Genomic DNA, 6,000 nt, shown 5'->3' with positions numbered 1-6,000 from the left:
CAGGGAGAAGGCAGCCATCTACAAGCCGAGGAGAGAGGACTCAGGAGAAACTAATCCTGCTGACACCTTGATCTCAGACTTCTAACCCTGGAATTGTGAGAAAATCATTTTTTGCTATTTAAGCCACCCAGTCTATAGTACTTTGTTATGGCAGCTGTAGCAAACTAATACAGGGGCAATGTCCTTCTTAGTTAGACACAATCTCCACCACTCCCTAATGCATGACACCCACCTGCTTTACCCATTTACGTTGCCTCTTTTCTCCTGGTGGTGTCTGAGTTATACCTACTAAAAGGCTACTTGTGGAAAGTAAAAAAAAAGTAGCTACTTCTTTTCCCCCCAATTTTTTTATTGTGGTAAAATACACACAACATAAAACTTACCATCTTTACCATTTTTCAGTATACTGTTCAGTGGTATTAAATACATTCATAATCTTGTGCTACCATCACCACCAACCATCTCAGAACACTTTTCACCTTGTAAACCTAAAACTCTACACACATTAAACAATAACCCCCCATCCCCCACTTACCCCCAGCCCCTGGCAACCACCATTCTACTTTCCATCTCTATGAATTTGACTATTCTAAGTACTTTACATAAGTGGAGTCATACAGTATTTGTCTTAGAATAATATCCTCAAGATTCATCCGTATTGTAACAAGGGTCAGAATTTCCTTCCTCTTTAAGACTGAATAATATTCTGCTGTAGGTATGTATCCATTTTGCTCATTGACTCATTCGTTGATGGACACAGGTTGCTTCCATGCTTTAGCTACTGTGAATAATGCTGCTGTGAATATGGGTGCACAGATGTGTCTTTGAGACCTTACTTTCAGTTCTTTTGGATGTATAACCAGAAGTGGAATTGCTGGATCATGTGGTAGTTTTATTTTTAATTTTTTGCGGAACTGCCATACTGTTTTCCACAGTGGCTGTACCATTTTACATTCTCATCAACAATTCATAAGGGTTTTAATTTCTCCACATCATCAGCAACAGTTTTTTTTTTTTCATAGTAGTCATCCAGTGGGTGTGAGTTGATATCTCATTGTAGTCTTGATTTGCACTTCCTTAATGGTTAGTAATGTTGAATTCCTTTTCACGTGTTTATTGGCCATTTGCATATACTCTTTGAAGAAATGGCTAAGTTCTTTGCCCATTTTGGATTGGGTTGTTGAGTTTTAGGAATTTTCAATATAATCTGGATATTAATCCCTTAACAGATACACGATTTGCAAATTTTTTTCCATTCTGTGGGTTGCTTTTTACTCTGTTGACAGTGCCTTTTTTTTTTTTTTTTTTTTTTTTTTGTGGTACGCAGGCCTCCCACTGCTGTGGCCTCTCCCGTTGCGGAGCACAGGGTCCAGACGTGCAGGCTCAGCGGCCATGGCTCACGGGCCCAGCCTCTCCGCGGCATGTGGGATCTTCCTGGACCGGGGCACAAACCCGCGTCCCCTGCATCGGCAGGCGGACTCTCAACCACTGCGCCACCAGGGAAGCCCGACAGTGCCTTTTGATGTACAATTTAAACTTTTTTCATGAAGTTCAATTTGTCTATTTTTTGGTTGTTGTTGCCTGTGCCTTTGTGTCATATCCAAGAAATCATTGCCAAATGCAGGGTTTGAAGCTTTTGCCCTATGTTTTCTTCCGAGAGTTAAAACTTGTTTCAGGTCCTTGACACATTTTGAGTTAATTTTTCTATATGGTGTTAGGTAAGGGTCCAACTTCATTCTTTGGCATGTGGATATTCACTTTTTCCAGCACCATTTGTTGAAAAGACTGTCTTTTCCCCATTGAATGATCTTGGCACCCTTGTCAAAATCATTTGACCACATATATGAGCGTTTATTTCTAGGTGCTTTATTCTTTTCTATTGATCTATATATCTGTCTTTATGCTAGTACCACACTTTTGATTTCTGTAGCTTTGTAGGAAGTTTTGGAATCAAGAAGTGCGAATCCTCCAGCTTTGTTCTTTTTCAAGATTGGGATCCCTTGAGATTCCATATGAATTTTAGTATGGATTTTTCTATTTCTACAAAAAAAAAAGACCATTGGGATTTTGATAGGGGTTGCATTGCTCCGTGGATTGATTTGGGTAATATCGACAGCTTCACAATATTGTCTTCCAGTCTATGAACACGGGTTGGATTTCCATTTATTTACGTTCTGATTTCTTTCAGCAATGTTTTGAAGTTTTGATTGTACGAGTCGTTCACCTCCCTGGTCAAATTAATTCCTAAGTATTTTATTCATTTTGATGCTATTGTATTCTTAATTTCCTTTTTGGGTCATTCATTGTTAGTATATGGAAATGCAACTGACTTCTGTGTATTGGTTTCTTAACCTGCTACTTTGCTGAATTCATTGATTAATTCTAACAAATTTTTTGGTGTGGACTCTTTAGGGTTTTCTACACATCAGATCATATCATCCATGAACAGAGATAATTTTACTTCTTCCTTCTCCAACCAGAGATGGAAACCGCGTCCCTTGCATTGGAAGGTGAATTCTTGGGACTTCCCTGGTGGTGCAGTGGTTAAGAATCACTGATTTGAGTTCAGTGGGTCTGGGGTGGGGCCTGAGATTCTGCATTTCCATCAAGCTCCCAGGTGATGCTGAGGAGGGCATTGGAGACCATTCCTAAGACCTGGGGCCTAAAGGGGGTCACTGGGATCGCCTTGAATGCTGGAGAGATGTTTCTAAATCCTTTCTCTGCCCTTTGCAATGTAAATCTACCATCCAAAACCGTTTTCTCCTGGACCTGGGTATCTTCTCTTTGAAAAGCAAACATTCAGGTACAGAGGGATCCTCCCTCGGCCCCCCTCCCCTGGTTAGAGCAAGGCCTTCTCTGTTCTTCAGAGTAAGAAGAGCCAGGCACGCTTCAAGAAGGAGGCAGGTTGCCTCACCTCTGCTCACACTGTTTTCCTTTTCCATTGCCAAATACTGCTTTTATTTGCTTGCACTGAAGAGTACAGTTTCTTTTTTTTTTAATTTAATTAATTAATTAATTTATTTTGGCTGTGCTGGGTCTTCGTTGCAGCGCACAGTCTTCTCTAGTTGTGGTGCGCCGGCTTAGCTGCAGTATATGGGATCTAGTTCCCTGACCAGGAATCGAACCCTGGCCCCTTGCATTAGGAGCACAGAGTCTTAACCGCTGGACCTCCAGGGAAGTCCCAAGAGTATAGTTTCTGAGCCAAAAAGCATACACACTCTGCTCCTCACAAAACACACTTTCTCTCCTAGTCCCTATGGGAGGATAAGGACCTCACTTTGTGGGCACCTCACTTCACTCTGCACCACCGCCTCCTGTCGTAAAGGTAGCAGAAGTTTTTTTTCCTCCAGACAAATGTCAGTTAACAAAGCCAGGTGACATAATCCGATGGACAAATCCCCTTCCCACCCTGCAGTGCCCTTCCCTTAGCAGACCCAGCCTTTAACAGTCTCCATCCTTTTATTTCAGGGAAGTTGAGTCCCATTCACACTGGTCCCTCTTCCTTATTACAAGAGTATCACTGAATAAAACCCGTCCTCACCACTTTAACTCGTGTCCAAGTTTGTTGACCTTTGATGGAGTCTCCCCTACATTCTGACCTCCTGTCGGGGTCCCTCACTGGCCACTGGAAGCTGGAGGGCTCGGGAGCCTGCCTGTTCATGTGTTGCTTAAGGGTCAGAGCCCTGTGCAGAGAGCAAGGGTGGCGGGTGATAAAGGCGGGAGGGTCCATCCAGAGGGCGACAGAAGGGCACAAGCTGTGACCTCTGGGGTCCTCTCACTGCAGCCTAACAGTAGTCATGTCTGTACTTCAACACAGGCCCTGCCGCCACCCCCGCTCCCCGGGAGATTGTGCTCCGGGTACCAGATCCCCCTCCCAACCACGTGTGTCTGGGCCAGGCTAAGACGTCTGGGCTCTCCGGAGGACTTCTGATGTCAAACAGATGAAGATGCTCAGGCCACATGTGTTAAGACTTTGAAGTTACTGTGTCTGGCCTGAGCCCTAATCTCAGACAAGAGAAGTCACAGCTCAGACCAACCCCAGCTTTCGGTTTCAGGCTGAGTGTTGGAGCTCGAGGCCAAGCCAAGATCAAGAAAAATGTCTCTTGGTTCTGTAACTTCGGGAAAGCCCCTAAAACTCCCAGCAGGCTGTCGCCGGGGAGGCACGGGGGCTGCATGAAGGCCCATAGACCCCATTGCCAGCCTCCCTGGCTCCATATTTGGGAGTGTGTTTCCCTCCCGGCATGTTCCCAGCCTGAAGTCACCCGGCCTCCTGGGCCTTCCTGCCTCTTCTTGCGAGACAAAGAAACAGAAAAAAGGATTCCTGAGAGGTGAGGCAATCTGCTTCCTTCTTGAAGCTTGCCAAGCTCTTCCCACTCTGGTGAACAGAGAAGGCATTCCTCTGACTTGGTGGGAGGTGGAAGGATTCCTCTGTACCTGGAGGGTTGAGGGTCCCCCATGCTGGAAGGGGACACGGAGTCTTGGTTATGAACATGGGCTGCCAACCCTCCCCAGGGTGGAGAATATTTTAAATCCAGAAAGGAACATGAACTTGTGCTATTACAGGGCAAAACAATGGTTCCCCTTGGGGAGGGGACTGGAGGGCTGGAAGCATCCTGCTCCTTGATTTCTGGGAGCTGGTGACATGGGACTGCTCAGTTTGTGAAAACACATTAAGTCGCACATTTACAATTTTGCACTTGTCTGTATATATGTTATGTTCTGCTTCCATTAATTTTTTTTTAAATTCAATAAAGCTTTGGAGAACAGTCTGGCAGTTCCTCAAAAGATATATAGACCTAGCAATCCCACTCCTAGGTATATCCACAGCAAAAGAATTGAAAAAAAATCTATCCATACAAAAATTTATACAGGAATGTTCATAGTAGCTTATTCAGAATAGTCAAAAAGTGAAAACAACCCAAATGTCCATCCAGGGATAAATGGATAAATCAGGTGTGACCTACCCATACAATAGAATATTATTCAGCCTTAAAAAGGAGTGAAGCACTGACACATGCTACAACATGGATGAACCTTGAAAGTATCATACTGAGTGAAAGAAGCCAGACACAAAGGACCACATATTGTATGATTCCATTTATATGAAATGTCCAAATAGGCAAATCCATAGAGACAGTAGAATAGATTACTGGGTGCCTAGGGCTGGGGAAGATGAAGGTTTGGGGAAATAGTGTATTAGATGTACAAGTTATCTTGGACCAATGAAAATGTCCTAAACTTGACTGTAGTGATGGTTAGACATCTAGTTCATATACTAAAAGCTATTGAATTGTGTACTTTAAATGAATAAACTGTATAGTATGGGAATTACACCTCAATAAAGCTGGTCTAACCATTCAGTGGGGCATCAGCATTAGAAAGTGTACCGGACCATCAGAATGAACACTAGCCAGGCGCACCCGCAGGGCTACACTGGTGCCTACCAGGTGGCCCCAGTCATTGGGCAAACAGGGGTGGTCTGTTGGTTTCTCAGGCCCAGGAAGACTGAGATCACAAACTGGGGCTGAATATCTTGAATGCAGGAAGTGGAAACAAAATGGGGCCCAGCCAGTACACTCCTCAGAAAGGGATCCCGAGAAAAGGATGTGGATGGAAATCGTTCATTTGGGAAGGGATCCCAGGAAGGAAGGGAAGTCCCACCTCATGGCGAGGGAGCTGGGGCATTGATCCTCCACTGCAGGGCTGCTCCTGGGGCAGGAGGAATTCAGGAATGGCCTGGTTGTTCCCAGCTGACATGATTATCAATCTCTTACATGCCTTTATTCATGCAACCTCTGTTGACTGAGCACCTACTGTGTGCCAGGCCCTAGTAGGGAACACTGAGGAGGCAGCAAACCAAGCCTGACCCCAAAAGCCTCTCACAATGAGTCTGCAGTGCCCACAAACCACATGGGAGCATCCTTCTGTTAGAATCTAACAGAAAATTCTTCTGTTAGAATCGTGCCTGCCTCGGGGGGTGGGGGGCTGGCTATCCATCAT

Source organism: Stenella coeruleoalba, assembly GCF_951394435.1.
Source record: "Stenella coeruleoalba genome assembly, chromosome: 15".
NCBI lineage: Eukaryota > Metazoa > Chordata > Mammalia > Artiodactyla > Delphinidae > Stenella > Stenella coeruleoalba.
The sequence above is the reverse complement of the archived record's forward strand: the minus strand, read 5'-3'. Positions refer to the sequence as shown.